We start from the raw sequence: 18,646 nt of genomic DNA, 5'->3' as shown, positions 1-18,646 counted from the left end.
GAAATGCATCGGAGATCCCAGTGTGTGGTTAGTTTGAATTGCACAAAATCCGGTGCGTCTCTCTCTGAAACTGCTTATACTTTGTGCCGTAGAGCCCTAGTGCGCGCATTTAGCACAAAGTAGCAAAATTGCTTTTGCAAGGACCTATTTCTACTTGCAGAAAGCCTGGAGATCTCACTTCCTATATCTAAATTTCAGCTGAGTAGTACAAGATTCTGTTTTAGGGGAAAGCTGTATTTCCAGTCTGCATCTAAGCAGAAATATTAAATAGATTTGAAATATCGTGCGTCAACCTTTAGTTATTCTGACATGTCATAGGTACCATCGATTGCTAACTTGTTTCCTTTAGGCGAGTTCTTTGGAAAACCTCTGTTACACGGGGTTCTCCGTTTTTCTTTTTCAGTAGGTTTGTATGTCTTTTTCTGCAGTCATCAACAAGTCAGTTTCCTTGTCCTTTTGCCCTGTCATGTCATACATTGAATTATGTCTAGAAAAGACATTTTGTGAGGCTGCTGTGTTCAGTAAGTGGTGACAGGAATAACTGTATCACTTGCCCAGTTTTCCAGAAATTGTGAAGATACTCTGCATCTGAATAGCCTTTCCTCCAGAGTACTCCTTGGTCTTTTAGGGATTTGTATCCATTTGTATCCCTCTCTAGAGCAATAGAAAGGAATACGGGACCACTGATGTTGCATGTTATTTTGGGGCAGCAAATAAGTAATCCAGTTCTACGTATTTCAGAAATAAACCTTTAATGCACAAATAAAAATTTCCACTGGGGAATTCTACTTAGGCTGTGTTTTTGGTTTTGTTTTTTTTTTTTTTCCTTTTGGAAACTTATCATGTTCTGCAGAGTCATAACTCCCATATCTCTTGATTTCTTCCATTCTCCAGGAGAAAGGGAGAATGATACTTAACTCGCTTCCATCTGTAGCTGAAGTCCTTTAGGAAGTAAATGTCAAGCATAACAAAAGGGAAACATTACAGAAAATATGTGAAGACTGGTGGAACTTCTCCTTGATACTGGAAAAAAAAGGCTTTTAACTTCCATGACAGCCTTTAGTAGCTAGGCAAGTTCCGTCCTTGTTCAGCGTGAGTGGCAGCTGGAGATCACTGGGTACAGCAGATGAATTCCATCACTTTAGTGCCTGTTGCCAGACTGGACTGTCAGTGCCATTCCTGACTTCTGGAGCAGCTTGTAGGACCTCACTGTATGACACACCAAGTTGCTATGCCTCAGATTGTTGGGCTGGCTTCTTCCATCTAGGAATATGGAATAAATATGTCATTAAACACACCCTGGAGCTTCACAGCAGATGAGCAGTTGTACAAAGCTAGAACACTTCTGCCCCATTAGCTTAGGAGCTTTGCTCCTAAGTTAACCTGCATCTGCCATTTGTGTAAAGGTTCAGTATTTGCCTTTCAATCCTTGTCTCCTGTAGTAACAGAAATGCTTTCTCATTTTACAACTTTTAACATGTTCCATTTCCTAAGTATTTTAAAACAGAAGTAGGCTTTACTGATCAGAAAATTTGTGTTCATCAGGTTAGATATTCTCATACCTAAAAAAACCCTTTGCTATTTCTAATACCAGGTTTTACCAAAAATTTGATATCCAAATTCTGAGGCAGATTTAAAAACAGCTGCAGGTTGCACTGTTTTGCAGACTAGGAAGCTGACATGGAAGGAGCTGCTGTAAGTTGTCCACAGAGTTGAGGATGCAGCAGGGAATTGAGCCTATACCACGAGTCCCAGCCATGTGCTCTCTATGCAAAGCCACAAATAGTTTTCCCAAGTCTTCCAAAGGACATATTATATTTTGCAGACTGGGACATACAGGCCCAAGGTGTTAAGTTTCTCATCCAGCTTTACTTAGCTGGTAAATAGAAACCAGGCACTTTGGCATAAAATGTAGTCACAGGGTGATGTTACCTTTCAGAGTTAATAACTGTAATCAATCTGTATTGCTCGAGTGAAATGCTGTTTCATGTGCTTCCGATCTGGAGACTGTTTAAAATTTGCTACTGAGGTGTCTTTTTGTTTGCCCAAAGTAGACGAAATCAACAGCTGCGTGGAGATTTTTTTTTTTTAAGTAAGACATGTTTACAATGTCTTTTTTTTTTTGTGCCAGACTCCAGGTATCTTGTGTGGTTGATCAGCTCATCATATTTTTAAAAGCTGATGTATTAAGAGTGAGTGCTTCTTGGTTCAAATGGCATACCTAGTCTAAACTACCGTGGTCCTAAAGAGACAAACTCTTTGTTGTACCTTCCTTTGCAGGATACTCTGCTAAACTTCCACTTTGTCTCTGTGTGTTGCTAGAAAAATGTTTTTCTGGTCCTCCATTCCCTGGCTATATTTAGTTTTATACCCAGAACTTGCATGAAGCAGAGGGGAAGGGGCCAACTTCCTGATTATTTTTCTTCAAATCACTAGGCCAAGAGGAAAGAGTATTTCTGTTTTCGTTTTTATCTATGAGTGTGTACTTTTCTAATGTTATCTGTTTTAAATATTTATTTTTCCTAAGTGTTGTCTTCATTCTAGAAATCATTGTGTAAGCAGATGAGTGATGGTGCCGTGCATAATAATGAAAGCTAGACAGCAGCGGTGATTTCCTCACCCACTGCTGGAATAAGTTGTGGAGCGTTACAGAGCATATCTGGCTGCCTTTTACAGCAGTATGAGCTGATAACTTCCATGCTGAAAGTCAAGTTTTACGTTATAGCAAAATCCGTTTTGGTCTTTTCCTTCCAAAGTCCCAGTGAATTGGCGGATGCAGGCTGCCCCTGGCAGCAGAGAGCATCCTTCCCTCGGCAGGAGCTGCCCCTGTCTCTGGTGGCTCTGTGCCTTCCACACGTGTGGCTTTACTCAGGGTTCAAAGGGAGACCTATAAGGCTTTGTCTCACTCTGGACAGAAGGAATTTCTTGCTGTAAAATTAGGTTCCGCTGAATATGGTAAGCAGGTAGTTACACCGAAGAAAAAAAGACCATTTGTGTTGATAAAATTAATACAAAAAGGCCCAAGCCTGAGAACTGGGGAGATGATACAGATTAAATGCAGTGTGTTGTCTTCTCACTTCACAGGACAGATAGGCGTGACTTCTGAAGCTGTACACACCAGTCAAAGCAAATGATATTAAATATCTTAGTAAGTGAATCTTTATTTTCAGAGGCATTTGCTCTTGACCTAACAGTTTTATTGCAGATTATGAGAAATTTGCCCTAGATTTCATTGAAAGCAGGAAAAAGGCAGTAACAAATGTTGAAACAAAAAAAAATCAACAAGCTAACATAAATTACACCCCATAAATCTGGCCTGTGCTTTTCTAAAAGTTGCGATACAACTACAACTTGTCTCTTGTCTGCCAAGCATCTGGATTGCAACGAGATAGTTGCTATCAGGGAGAACACCATCCGGATGACTTTAGAGCCAGCAGCAGCTTACTAGCCAGCATTAAAGAGGGACCACGACAGAAATCTTTCCTTGATTCCTGTCAGCTTAGGTACCCTCTATTTTCTCTTTCACTTTCATAAAGCTGTCTTCCTATTGCTGCCACTGCTGTTCTTCTTTAATCTTGTTTTCTGCTTAGGGAGTACTCCGCTTAGAGAGAGCTGTTTTGGTGAGAATTTTCTGCGGGGCAGATCCAGCTCTCAAAAAGCACAGGGTTGAAACTGTCTCAGGAAAACTGGGAATCACATGGGAATGCATGTAAAAGACTCTGAGGGTTAGGAGGGATGACTCTGCTCAGTACTGCATCAGTAGTTTGAAACTGAGCTAGCTCCTGCCTGCGTTATTGGGATATCTCTGTTGACCTGGATTTTGATCTTCCTTGAAGGAAATGCCTTCATGGTGTTTTGGGGGCTGGAGGTATTTGTTTAAATCAGGGGCTAAGAGGGAGGTGGCTTTTTGGGGACTGGGGAGAGAGGGGAGAAAACACTCCACAGACAGCCCAGTTTGCGTAAGGAAATTGAGGTGATTTTCAGAGAGCAGGAACTCCTCAGCTTACACCCAAGTGCTCTCATCATAAAGGTCTGAGAACACCTAATTTGCACCCAGCCTCCGTGGGTTTCAGAAACATCCTGTAGGTGGGAGGCTGCATTCTGGTTTTTGTTGTGTGATGTGGGTTTTTTTAAACTACCTTGTTGAGCTGCATAGCAACAGCAATGTGGTTTTGGCATATTAGCAGAAAAAAGGAGCAAGTTTGGGACACGCGAGAACTGAACCCGATGCTGGCGCTTTCAGAAACAGACATTTTGGCTTCTGCCTAGTGTCTTCAATCAGGCACTGAAAAATATGCTGCGTTGTCAAAGAAAGGTGATTGGGAGCTGGGGCTGTGGAGCGAGAGACCTTGATTAAAGCTATTTCTTTGGCTCATCTGAGGGAGATGCAGTTACCTCATCTGCACCACAGGGATGTTCTTCCGTACCTGGACTAACCTTTTGTGATATAAAAATTCTTTTGGGAGCCACTAAGAAAACAAAATGCGTGGTAGGTCTACATTTCAAGCCTTGTCATTTGAATGTGTGACTCTTTAAAAATATCTTCAGAGGTTTTGGAGTTTAGCGGGGAGGTTAGTTTAATTTGACAGTCTCTTCTCCTTCCTCATGCCCAGAGCTAATTATAGCAAAGGCTTGGTAAGGAAGCAGATAAGTAGTGTGCCAGCTTTTCATTTTGGAAGTGCAACTTTCAGCCTTTGTTTGCTAATTGAAAACGAGTGCTCTCGCCACATCTGTTCTCAATCACGCCAACCACTGAGTGGGATGGCACGAAGGCTGTGGCGCGGTGGCAGCAGCAGCGAGGCTCGCGCTGCGCCGGGACAGCGTTTGGCTGCTTGCATCCTCCTCACTCCCTGAATCCTGGCCTCCAGCTAGCAGCACTGATCGCTCACTTCCAGGATCAGTGCTAGGGAATGTAAATGCGAAACATCCGTGTTTCTTCTGAGGATGGTGTGTAGCTGTTTGGATCTTGCTCAGATCTCTGCTCCCTGACTCACCGATAAAGCATCTTCTTCGTATTGTTTCATTTCAGTTAGGTGGGAGGGCAAAGGGAATATCAGCTATAAAAGTTTACTAAACATGTATTTAACTGCTGAGGTTTAAAAAGAGTGGGAGGTTTTTTGTTATTTTTAGCACAATTCTACTGTTTTGTGCTATTAAATATTTAATTCAAGATTAAAATCTTGCCTGTGATATTTTGACAAAAGTGTGTTTAGTTTTCTAGTGGTATACTAAGATATCAAATATTTTGTAGAGAAGGCTCTGTGTACTGAAAGCACACCCATTAAAGGTCTCAGTGTAACCACTCTGACATAATTTCTTGTTTCCCATAGAGCCCCATGATTAGCGAAGGGTGCCTTTGTGTAAAATCTGCTTTTTTGCTATGCTGTCCAAACAGGAAGTGTAAACATTCATCAGTGAATCGAGACTTAAGGATGTAGCTTCCGTAGGAAATCCTACAACTGTGCCAAATCATTCTGCCTGGAGAGAAATATGCTAACCAGGTTGTGCTGTTGATCTTCTGGCCTTGTGTGTGAGCACCTTGCATTGTACTGTTTCAGAGGCTTAATTTTTGATATTATGTTTCTTGGCAATTTGGAACCCTGAGAGAGATCTCAGTGGAACCCTTAGTTGAGATCTGTACACTTCCGTTTTATCTTTTAGGAGCGACTCAAGTGGATTTTCCCCCTTAGAGCAGGGCTCCTTAGTACCATACGGATTTCCTACCCAAGCAGCTGTAATTATTCAGAGATGCACATGAATGCAAATTCTTTCCTGTCACTCTGGAATGCAGTGTTGACGCTCAGAAGGGCTTGCTGGCAGTATGTATTAAACAATTTTCGGGGAATGAAAATTCATTTTAGGCAAATCTTACACAGTTGTTATGCTTCGCCTCTTAAGGTTAATCTCTGTGGAGCTGGTCCAGTAATATCATGGATAGGAAGCACTGAAATATTTGAAGTAGAATACTCATTTGTTTTACTTACGGATTCAGTGTTACACAAATCATAGCTTGTTAAAATAACTATAGAATCTATGAGTAATTGTTTGTGTGGAAGTGGAACACATAACGCAGTGATATGAAAGTCCCACGGGAGCTTGTGTATACAGAAAGACCATGGTGTGTAGGAGTGCTGAGAACAGGGATGTGGTGGTAATTGGTTGGATAGAAGGAATACATTTTCCCAAAAGGACAGCATTCAGTTGTAATTAGTCATTCTGTTGGAAACCTTGCTATGCAGAATGGTGTTTGTTATATTTTATTGAATTGAATTGTTTGGGATCCATATCGCTGCTTGCCCATAATAACGTTTCAAAGTTATACATGATGTAGATTCTGAATCAGGGTCTAAATACACTGTTTTCAGTCATATTGTGCTAGTTTTCAGATTCAAGGAGGCATAAGAAGTACTATATTTTTATTTTTTAACTTTGTTTAATATATTTGCAATGAAGACAGGCTGAGACACCTGTGGTTACTCAGCCTGGAGAAGAGAAGGCTCCTGGGAGACCTTAGAACAGCCTTCCAGTACCTAAAGGGGGCTTGCAAGAGAGCTGGAGAGGGACTTTTTACAGGGGTATGCAGTCGTAAGACAAAGGGCAGTTGCTTCAAACTGAGAATATGTTTAGATTACATATTGAGAATAAATTCTTTACTGAGGGGTGATGAGACACTGAAACGTGTTGCTCAGAGAAGCTTTGGATGCCCCATTTCTGGAAACGTTCAGGACCAGGTTGCGTGGGGGCTTTGAGCAGCCTGGTCTAATGAAGGTGTTGCTGCCTGTGGCAGAAGGGCTAGAACTATATGATCTTTAAGGTCCCTTCCAACCCAAACCATTTTGTTATTCTGCATATTTCTGCCTGTAGAGGTTTGGCTCTCTAGTGCACATTTTTGATCTGTGGTTCCCAAGTATGAAATGAGTTCCACAGCAGCAGGGATGCTGTAGAACTGCCTTGTCTCTCAAGCAGCTCTATTTTTAATATGGTGAGGTGTTTTTTTCCACTACCACATTATGCACACCCCCCAGTTGTTCCTGAAGGGTTACACAGTGTGGACCTGGTAGTGCTGGTGAAGAAGATGAACGTGAGTCAGCAGTGTACTCTCCCAGGGAAGAAGGCCAAGCCCATGCTGGGCTGCATTGGCAGGCAGGTAGCCAGCAGCTCTGGGGAAGTGATTCTTCCCCTCTGGTGCTTCTGAGACCACATCTCACATACCGTGTCTGGATTTGGCCTCTCCACTTTGAGAGAGACAATGACACACTGAAGGGAGTGTGGCAGAGGGACACCAGGATGGTCAGGGGGCTGGAGCTTGTCACCTGTGTTTGGTCAGTCTGGATAGGAGCCAGCTCAAGAGAGGGAAAAATCTCACTGCAGTCTTATCTGGCTAGTGGGAGACTGAGTGAAAGAAGATGGAGCCAAGTTCTTCTCTGAAGAAAGAGAAAGCGTGAGAGGCAATGGCCGTCAGCAGCTGCAGCAGTACTTTGGATATTGGGAGAAAAGTTTACACAACCGGGACGGTCAGACAACAGAAGTTACCCAAAAGGGCTGTGGAATATCTGTCCTTGGAGGCACTTGAAACTGAGACAAATGGGACCACTGGCAGCCTTCTCTTGCTGTTTCTGCAGTGACTGGGAGGCTGGAGCAGATCTCTTTTGAGTTCCCTACTTGTCTGAGTCAGTTTATGATCCCATTCTGTGACTCTAATAAACATAAACAGCTCGTGACTTAAAAAACAAAATAACAAAATCATGTGGTTTAAAAATGAAAGGAATATCATCTGGAAACAACTTCTGTACTTCCAGGGAGGTGAAATCAGCCTTGTCATCAAAGGTTTCAAATGGAAAAGAAAAATACATGTATGCAGTCTCAGTATGACTTCACCAGTATCAAACATTTTCTAGTTTAATTCTTGTGGAAGCTATACTGCTGCTGCAGCAGTATATTAATTCATACTCATATAATTTCATATTGCATTCTCTAAATCACTGGGAGCAACTTCTGCAGTTTAGTACCCAGGAACGATCAAAAGTTTGTAGAGACACAACAGAGCAAAGGCATCGTTTTGCTGCATCGTAAAATCAATTATGTACATTGCAACCAAAGATTATGTCTTGGACTTAACAGCTGATAAATTGCTCACTCTCCTTTTAAGGGATTGTAGCTTTTTTCATGCAGAAAATATTAGCATTATTGATAATTTTAATCTGCAAAAAATGTTTTCACTATGAGTATTGTTCTTAAACTGTGTCAGATGCCTTCTTAGTTTGATGTGCTTTTACAGGGAGCGGTGCAGAACTGTCTTGTTGCATGGCCTGCAGCAACACTGAGAGGGTTGAAGGAACTAAATATTCACATTGCAACCCAGATTAACTGCACTTACTTCTTAACTGCACTTACATGTAGTTGAAGGCAATTTAAACAATAAAACTTTTTTCATCCGTGTTTATTGTGAGGGTTGAACTTGGTGATGTCACTGTTTGCCAGCTGGAAGCAATACACTTTAGGAATTGACCTCAAGATATTCCATGAAAGGAGGCTGAATCCTATTAAACAGTACGTCTATGCTTCCCTTAGCTTAAAGTGCAAGGCTTTACTGGGGCTTGTAGATAAAGTGTTGTAACTAATTCAGTTTCTACAATCACAGTTACATCAAAGCAGTAAGCACCTTCTAAAGAACATTATTTAGAAAACAGAGCTTTGGGGATTTCCTCCTTTAGATAGGCAGAAGATGTTAAGTTAAAATCTGTCTGAAAGTGGCAGTTTCACAGACCTTGAAAGACCAACATGGTTGAAAAAAAAGGCTTTGGGGAAGCTTTACTTGATGCTGGTAGACACCAATATGTTGGTACTGCAACAGTGGTAAAATCAGTCTGTGGTTACTGGCACACAGCAAGCGTAATATGTTACATAAATCACAGATGGCTAAGCTAGAATGTTCCTACAGGGCAATTTACTTCATGAAGGATTAGTGAATTCTAGTTTTAGTTGCTCCAAAATTAATTTAGCAGTTAAGCAATTGCACTTAGAAGTTCAGCCCTGTTCTAGATAGTACTTGGTAGGATTAATTGAGATGTGTCATTTACCAGTGGTATGTTGACCACCAGAATGACTAAAGAGTGCTTCTTTGTCTGCTATAGTGTTAATTCATGAGAACAGGGGAAGAGGTCAAGTTACTTTGGTATCCAAAACCAAAATTAAGTGTTGTGGCTGGTAGTCTTAACACTTGCAGTCTGTGTAATATTAAAAATGGTTTGTAGGGAGTTTGTAATACCCCCAGTGACAGGGGTATTTATTTGGGCCTATATCAACAACATTGGAGATGTGAGAACTCCAAGTTTTATTATTATCATCATTATTATTTTTAGTCTAGCTTTCACCAGTGGCTGAGGGAGAAGAGGGAGGGAGGTTTGCCTCAGAGCCTAGTAAAAAGCTCTGCAGTGTGTTGGTGCAGTGGTCTGCAGAGGCAGTGCTGGCAGGGGACTTTCAGCTGGTTAAAGTCACAGGTGTTGTCTGGAGCTCGGTCCTGCATTCCCAGCAGAAAACCTGGTGTTTCTCCCTTCCCCCCAAATGGCAGCAGAGCTGTGATAGCAATGGGAAGCCTGGGCAGCCATACTAAAGCTTAATATATTTGTTACAAAAATACACAGCCATGTTTTAGAGAGTGATGCACCAGTGAAAGCAGCTAGCATGGTTGCCTGTTGCTTCATCTGCTGTCACATGCTTGTTTACAACTTCAGGGCTTAAAATAAATGTTGTCTTATAGCCCTGATCAGTGTCGTCACCTTCCTGCCAGGATGACTTGCTCAGGGATGGAGTGGAGCTGGCTGCCTGGCTGATACCTCAGCAGCTCTGTCGTGCACACTGTGCTCTGGCACCTTTGCCCACAGGTCCTGGGATGGTTGCATCAGTGGTTGCTGTGCTGTTTCTTGTCCCTTACTTGGTGTTACTCCGGGAGCTTTGAAGTGAAGGTGGCCATAGAAGGCCACTTAAAAAGAGCCTCATTTTCTGCAAGAACAGAGAGTTGGACTCAATGATCCTTGGTGGGCACCTTCCCATACTCATGATGTTGAGTATGATTCTCATAGTCGACATATGATAGCATATGTGATTCTAACATATATATCAAGGTTAGAATAAACGTTGCTGTTTATAAATCAGTGTGTATCCACACTTGTTTTTAATGTAGGAGAGAGAAGAGTCGATGCATGACAAAATCCTTGTGCAGTGTATCATAGTGCACCATTTGTGAGAGGGAAAGCTGCAGTCCCTCCTCAGCTAGTGCAAGAGGTTTCCCATGGGAGCGCTCTGCTCCTTAGCTTCGCCTGCCTCGGACAGCCAGGGCTTTTAAAGTATACTGCAGTCTCTTGTTAGGAAACAACAGCCATGTGTTAGGAGAAGGCCATTGCATTTCCCCTTGTTGAATCCTCCCGTTTTCACTTCTTCCCAGACCTGTCCTGTTCCGAGACGCGTGGATGTTCAGTGCCTGTCTCCTGCCGAGTCACCGCCTCTCTCGCCCGGCTCTGCAGGGCTCCGAGGCACTTGGAGGCAGCTCGGGCCCTCCGTCAGGAGGGCTGTCTAGTATTACAAAATCTCATTTGCCATTAGATTATACTTGGAGTAAATCAGCGTGTTACTTTAGCCTTTCACCTCGGAATGTATACATGCCGGAGAGGAGGAGGCGGGCAAGCGAAACCCCGGATAGGTCAAAACTAAATTCATTCGGTGACTTCATCTGTCTCTAGTTGGATCTGATCCCGGCTCAGACTCCCGAGCCCGCCTTGCCCGCAGCGTTTTCTGGACTTAAAAGGCGGAAATGGCCGGAGCCGGGAGCAGCGGGGCCGGGCTGCCCGAGGTGCGGCGCGGCTGCTGTCCTGCTGTCCTGCTGTCCTGCTGGGCTCTGCCTGACACAGTGCCTCAGTGCCCTGCAGTCCCCGTGCCCGGCCCTGCTGGCTGCTCCTCAGCGCGCTGCTCATTGTTCCGAGCCCTTCCCAGCCGCGGGCAGGTATTCCTTGGCGCAGACGCGGGTGGCTGTGTCCTCGGTGCTCCGCCTGGAAGCCCGCAGGCTGCCCTCACGTGGGGCCGGTGGATTTGGGGACAAGCTCTCCTCCGCTGCTGTCTTCATTCCCCCCTAAATCTGCGTTTGCTAAAGAGCTCGGAAATCTCCTCTCTGAAACTACTCATCCGCCAACTGGTGGGAGCAAAATGATGAGAGGTTCCCCTGTTATTTTCAGTACCTGGGCTAGGAACTGAGGTTTGCTTGCACGGGCTGCCTCTCAAGGCATCCTTTCTTCTGTGGTCAGCGCTGATGTTACCTTGCTTTATGGCACGTTTTATAATCTCTTGGAAATCCTTTAGCAATGTCTGCATGTTTGCTTGATAATCTGTTATTATCCATAAGGGGAAAAAAAAAAAAAAAAAAAAAAAAAAAAAAAAAAAATTTGAAGTTCCTGCTTGCGCCTGGGTGAATTGAGACTTTGTTTAATGGAAGATTAAAAAGTTGGTTTATTCACCATCTTTCTAGACATCTTCTAGTTACAAAATGGTCACAGACACCTTCAGTTTTCTAATATGTATGTGTTTCCACTTGACTTGAGTTTATTGTCTGAGAAGTATTTTCTTTGAATCGACTTTCCACCGCCCCCCCCCCCCTTTCACAATCCCCTTGTCCATTGTGAAAGGTAGACTTGTTGCCAGTGTCTGTTGTGAAAATTTGACAGGTTGAATGTCTCTTCCTTCAGGGCATCAGAGCAGAAATTCAGGCTTAAGATCTTAGAGTTGAAAGCTTTGGCAGGGGGAGGGTAATAACTAAGTAAAAGCAGTGGAATTTTTAGCACTGCAGCATTTCTATGGTTAAGGTCCTCTCGTTCAGCCTACTTCAAAGGTTTTTTGTTGTTCATCATTATAAAATGCCTTCTTAATTTGTAGTAACGTTCTTTTTATACTGAGATTTGTATGTCCTTACCCCATGTTAACTAGTGCCTGTCTATTCAGCAGAAAACATTACTATTGCTTTGTTCAACTGCTCTAAGGTGTGGTTTGAGGGTGCTGCGGTTCATTTCTAGCCAGAGTGAATATAGCTGTGTGGAAATGGTGGTGGCCAGAGGCTCTGAATTGCTTCCATTGTGTGTAAGCTATTGATGTCTGTCTTTATTGAACCTCTGTTCTTAGTCAAGAATTATTTTTTTTTTAAATTAACATTTGTTTCCTTATAGAAATTGATAAGGAACCTTTCAGAGTGTGTAAATACTTTCAGCCATAATTAAGGTATTATGTAGTTAGGTGTTACAATGCTGTTGCATTGTACCTGTGATGGTAAAGGTGAACCTTGAAAAAAAAAAGGAAAAAAAGGGAATTTCGTTACTGTAGAGACATGGCATTGCTGTTTCATTGCCACAGTTTCAGTGGCAGCAGGAGTGAGATCGTAGTTGGAGAAATAAAGTTTTACTTACGGTATGGAAATACAGCTGGCAGATTGAAGTGAATGCAAATATGACTGGCAGGTTCACTGGGTCAGTGAATGTGGCTTGTCCTTCTCAGGTGGACCTTTTGGTGCCCTGAAATCTTCAAAGCACTAAATAATTGTCCTGGAATTTGAAGCTGTTCTTTTCATTTTTGTGAACTACCCCAGTTTAATAACTGGTTGGTGAATAAATTTCTAACTATTTCTAAAAGCTGTGCAGTATACAGTGTAATGCATTGCTAGTTATTAGGCCGTATCAGAGGATTTGGCTCAAGTTGTGCATATTGTTGGAATACTTCTGGTTGTGTTTTTCACATTTGAGGAAACTGAATACCTGAAAAAGAATCAGTGTTTTTCTGCCTCTCAGATAATAAGTTTTTTGGGGGGCAGTAGGTTTTCTAAAGCCATATGTAGCACAAACCAGAATTACCAGGAGCCTTTATAAAAAGTACTCCGATTTTGGACTAAATCAGTCCTTTAGACCCATCATAAGCATTTATGTAGGTCAGAACATCCCAGCATTGTCAGGAAGCCTCTAATTTAGAAGAAAAAATTCCCTAATCCGATCAGAGTACATCTCTATTACTCTAATTTCACTTGCATTTAAACAGGGAAGTGCAATGAAAACAATAGAAAATACGCTGTTGGCTGTGTTCAGTGATAATCCGGCAATATTCAAGCCATAAAATGTACATGGATTGCCTCAGCTTCGTCTAGACTCTGTAGATTACTTCACAAATCATTTCAGGTCAAGTCAGATCCACGTGGTAAATGTAAAATGGGATTCAGAAGTGAGGGAGATGTATGCATAATAAAAATATTTTTAACATTTCAGGGCTATTTAGCAACATGGGAAGAGTGCAAAAGAGATTTGACATTCAGCACTTAAAAGCATGAATTTCTCATAGTATTACAATCAGAGAATTCTTTTGTTCCTTTTTTTTTTTCCCATGGCAGTGCTTCATTGTGATTGATCGTGTCTCTGATTCAGTTTCTGGCGAGATAGAGCCTTTGTGTTGCTTGCTACAAGTATCACTGCAGTTGCAGCACTCTGATGCCACGGTGTTTGCTGCAGAAGTGCAGCGTAAGTCAAAAGGGAGAGTAACAGTGTTGTCAGCACTGCATAGGAGCTTTTTGTGTTGATTTTCTGTCTGCAGGACTGCTTTCTGTAAAGACAACCTCAAGCGTAACTGGCCTCTAATGACTGTGGCTGAGGCTGTGTGCAGTGAGTGTTAAAGAAGCCAGCAAGGTCCAGCTGCAAATCAGTCGGCATTTCGGGATGGTATAAAAGGATGAATTTTCCTTGTACAGGGATTTATCCGATGAATCTGGCAGGTTTCTTCCTTCAGAGATTTATTTGTTTTTGCAGTAGTTTTAATCTAGAAAGCCTTTTCACCAGCAGCTGCAGCAGTCTCATTCAGCCTCGTCTTAGCCTTTCTGCTGTTATCTCCTGCTTTAGTAATTTTTGGTGTGAGATCTTTTGTTTTATTGGCAGTACCTTATCAGATTCCAGAAGGCTCCTCTGTACTGTCACACAGACTTTCCAAAAGTCTGTATCCATTTGTAGTAGTATCAATTTGTCTCTTTGCACTACTATTTAATACAATTATGTCTATTTGTACTAAACGGGAGACAATGGGCAGAAACTGGAACACAGGAGGCTCCACCTGAACATAAAGAAGAAATTCTTTACTGTAAGGGTGACTGAGCACTGGAGCAGGTTCCCCAGAGGAGTTGTAGAGTCTCCTCCTCTGGAGATAATCAAAAGCCATCTGGACACAATGCTGAGTAATGTGCTCTAGGTGGCCCTGCTTGAGCAGGGAGGTTGGGCTACATGACCTGGAGTGGTCCCTTCAACCATGCCTCTTCTGTGAAAATGTGAGGGCCTTGCAGGTTCAGAGGTGATGGCAAGTGTGGTGAGTTTTTACAGTACGAATGGATTCATTGCTGTAATCCTTCTAGTCTTGTCATTATTACTGGTTTGTTGTGATGCAGCTTCTGCTGCCAACAACTGTTAGTTTATCCCTGGAAAAATAAAGTAAATGTGCTTCTTGCAAAACTCTTTTTAAGAACAGCTGGATAGTACCTTGTAACAGCTGCAGTTATCTGTAGCAAGAGCAGTGGAAAATACCCAATATCTCAATGTTCAATGCTGCACACATTGCCTTAAAAAATTAATAGACTTTTGGGTATAATGTTTACCATCAGGCATGCTGAGCCAGTATATTTCTAATTGGGCAAACTGCTTAAGCATGTACATGATTTTCAGCACCTGTCTGATCCTCTGAACTCGTGTCTGTGGTGTGTAGTTGTGTATGTGTTAAGTGTTTTTCTGAAATGGCCTAGACTAATATGTGGAGACTCTCCTCGGGCTTGAAGTAAAACAAGGGAGTGGTTTTTGGCTAGGCAGTACTGTAACAGCCAGAGGTTTTTAATGTCCCCCTGTGCCCTCTTAAGTGGGAGGTATGATGTGCTATCTTCAGTCTGCTTTCAGTTAATATAGAATCACCAGCCACCGCCATGGAATTCTGGAGATACCAGGTAGGTACTGGTTTTCAGGCTTGTGTAAGCCTCATTGCAATCTTATGATTCAGAGCCTTCAGTGTAAACAAGCGAAAGCCTAACAAGCTGAAAATGTAAATAATGTTATTGGAAAGAAGCAGCGTATTACAACATGAAATCAAGTTGTTAGCTGCTTGGCTGTTCAGAGTATGGCCTGTGTGTCTCCACCTGTCCAGCTGTTCTCTTGCATCACTTTACACATGTTTATTAATGTGTTTTGAAGATGGATCACATTTTTCAAAGTACTTCAGCACTTTGAGAACTCAGTCCTGCAGAAAAAACACAGCCCAGCTGTAGATGTTGAGCGCAGAAGTTCTTGAATGTTGCTGAGCATGGTAGCTGCCACTACCTACACCTGCTTGTTGGTTTGGGGTTTTTTCCTTCTTTTTTATTTTGTTTAAGGTCACTCTTTGTGGCAAACAGGATATGTGTGTGTCTAAACACCAAAGCAGAACTTGCTTACTGTAAAGGAAACCTTTCCCAGCTGAGTGTATTTAGAACATAACCAGTAGGAGCGGGGGGAAGTAGAGATGCAAAGACAGGGTGAACTCTTGCAAGAGAAGCAGCTGTGGGATATTCACAAATATGTCAACAAAGCACTTAAGAATGAATGGCAGTGGCAAGTTGCTGAGTTTTTTAATAGAAATTCTGATTCATTTTGCCTTTGCTTGCAATTGTACTCACACACTGCCGTGCACAATTGTGTACAATCTGAAGCTATTGTCTCTAATAGCTTGAACTTGTCTCTAGTAAATAATCCAAATGTTTGTTTGACCCTTAGACCATAATAATTCATTTGCAGATACAGCATAAGTTGTATCACAGGTATCCTTCAGGGTAGCATTGTAAATCTCAAGGTTATTCATTTACTCAGTGTTTCCTGCAGTAGAATTCCCCACCCCATGCAATGCAGCAGAGGAAGTTGTTTGCTCCCTTGTGGGTTGCAGAAGGATGGGTATTTCTCTTTGCAGTTCTTTGTGGAAAAAGGTGATGAAGGAAGTTCTGCTTCCTTTCTGTGTGTGTGCATTTTCTTGATCTTTTTAACAAAGTGAACTTTCCCTTTTCACAAGTGGTAGCTGATGGTTTTTCTGAGCTCTGCCTGGCCTCAGAGGCCAAATAAAATGTTCTTGAAGTAGTGGCAATTACAGATCAGAGTAGCTTTACTTCAAATGTTCTCATCTAAATATCTTTAGTTGCTGTAGAATTCAGTGGACTCCTCTGTATAGAACTGTTGGATTAGTGTTAAGCTCACTGTTCCCAATTCTAAGTGAATATTAAATTCATTATTAAGCTGTTATTTCAGCTGGTCTTACGTACAGTATTTAGCGTGCTAGTTTAATAGTGACAGCGGTAATATCTCTCTGTTAGTTTTTATCTATATAAAAATAATATAAATATAGTAAAATAAAAATATTGATTATACTAGTTAAATATAAATAAAACAATAACACATTAATTTAATATTAAATAATGACTATTACAAAATAAAATTATAATCATAAATATATAAAAATAATAAAACCCATGTGTTTCAAACTTCAGATGCCATTAGTATCAAAGGGGTTGTTTGCCTGCTCAGTGCCTTCCATCCTGATGTTGAAGCTAAGCTTTCATGGTTAGCCATTGTGGTGTAGTTTTAAGAGTAAAAGGGCACTCCCTGTTTCTAAAACTTTGTTCCTAGCACTTGATTCAATCCGAGTACTTAGTGCATGCCAAGAAAGCGACCTTTGCTAACTCTTGCAGTGAATACAGGGCTGTGTTCACACAGCTGGCTGTGCTGCATGCGAGCCCGCGGGAAGAGCAGAGCAGACTGAACACAGGCTGATTTTTTTCCGTGCTCCAGAGCTGCCTGTTCAGAAGCATGTAGGGAGGCAGCCTGGTTCCTAAAGAATTTCTGCCAGTGGTTGCCTGACTATTGGAGCATGAATTTTTCGACCCTATTTTCTTTCTCTCTCATTTTTTTTTTTTAATTCCTCATAAAACAAATTTGAGGGTTTTATGTCTTCCATCTTAATGTCAGTAGATGGGAACAACTTGAACAACCTTCTGTTTGTGAGATTTGTTTCCTAGAAAGTGGCCTGTATTATGAACTTCGTAATCTTGTATTTAAATTTCTTCTCTGTGTTATGTACTTACACACTTACATGGTTCCAAATCAAGTTTTGTGCTGGTAGGTTTTTCCCACACATTCTACCTAGGTTGCCCCACCTAGTTAGCGCACGTAACTATGGGTGGAATTAATCTGCAGTCTTTGTGTTCCCTGCAGAATTGACTGTCAGGCTTCAAAGGGTTACATCACTTCAAATTCTCAATGGAAATAGTCTGTGCAGACCTCAGATCGTACAGAGGTGATCCTGCTCTCTTGCATTGACTTGAGAAGGTTGAGGTCCGAAGCTGAGATGGCAGGACTGGCACCAAAGCTAGATCGATAAGTGTTAGCTACAGGGTGCCACTAGAGATGAAGGTGTACAGTCCCCAGCAAACCAAGAATAATCATTCAACTTTTACTCTTTGGTCATTTCTGAGACACCACATGCTTGGATTGCTTCTAGTGGACTTTCTGAAGTCCATTATCATGGGAACATTACTTACTGTCTCTATGAACTTGATTCTGCTCTTTGAAACTACTGATGAGATAAACTTGAATGTGCTCATCTTTTCTCTTTGCAACGTTTTGCAGCAGAAAGATGTGACTAGGGAGGATAACAGGGAGCAAAGTTCAGTAGTATGTGTTTCTGGTCTGTGTACATGGGAATGTGATAAAAGCTATTATGAGTTGCCAGCTTCCAGGAAGGGACTTTTGCTAACTGAAATAATCTATCTAAGGTGATGTAACTGTAAAACCTTGAAGCACAGAGTGTCATTTGCAAAGGTCTCGGTGAAATGTTATCTGAACACTGTTTGAAGCTGTCTATTCAAGAAGGACTGCTGGCATGACCAGTCAGTGAATGTCTGACTTGATATAAGAGACTCACATTGATTTGTTTAATCTAGACTACCTGGGCATTGGGACAGACACTGAGTGCTGTCTCTAAAGCATTTGGAAATCTGCTCTGGGGAAGAAAAAACCATTAGGGCTGGAGGATTATGTTGGCAGAAGAACAAATGGGTTTAAGCAGAGAGGAAATATTCCTAATGTTAGAGAAGAATCGGGCTTCACAGCAGCCTTCCAACCAGGCAGCTGAGGGTGCAAGTCTCAGTTGCTTTCAGGATAGACATTGGTAGATTGATAACAGAGATTATCTGATATTCACTCTGTGACTGTTAGGAACTGAATTAATATTCCAAAAGGCCCCTGTCCCAGTAAGAAATCAGTATTTCAGTAAGTAGAACAGCTACTTCATCATTTAGAAGTTATCTAAAATTAAATGTTGGTTTAGGGAGCCTGGTCATCCTGCAGTGGCAAAAAACTGACAGATGTCAGATTGCTGTATTGGAGCAGCACAGTGTGACAAAGTCTTGGGTCTCTGATCCTGTCTATGTATCTTTGGGTCTGATTCTGGGTTTTTTTCCTACCTTATTGGCATGAAGCAGAATACAGTAGGTTTGTATGTTCTTAAAGTTCACAGTGACAGCCAGAGAAATATGTTCATAGATTCCCAGAGGGCATTGAGGAGGTTACGTGTT

The 18,646-nt window shown here is 41.9% G+C and overlaps 1 protein-coding gene across 3 annotated transcripts in view; it reads left to right on the top strand.

The window, feature by feature from the left end:
- MAPRE2 (microtubule associated protein RP/EB family member 2) overlaps positions 1-18,646 on the top strand; it is a 98,602-nt gene that overhangs the window by 42,388 nt on the left and 37,568 nt on the right. The window lies entirely within an intron of this gene.

This window comes from Hirundo rustica, chromosome 1 (assembly GCF_015227805.2).
Source record: "Hirundo rustica isolate bHirRus1 chromosome 1, bHirRus1.pri.v3, whole genome shotgun sequence".
NCBI classification, from domain to species: domain Eukaryota; kingdom Metazoa; phylum Chordata; class Aves; order Passeriformes; family Hirundinidae; genus Hirundo; species Hirundo rustica.
Note: the sequence above shows the minus strand (reverse complement) of the source record. Positions and strands in the feature narration are given on the sequence as shown.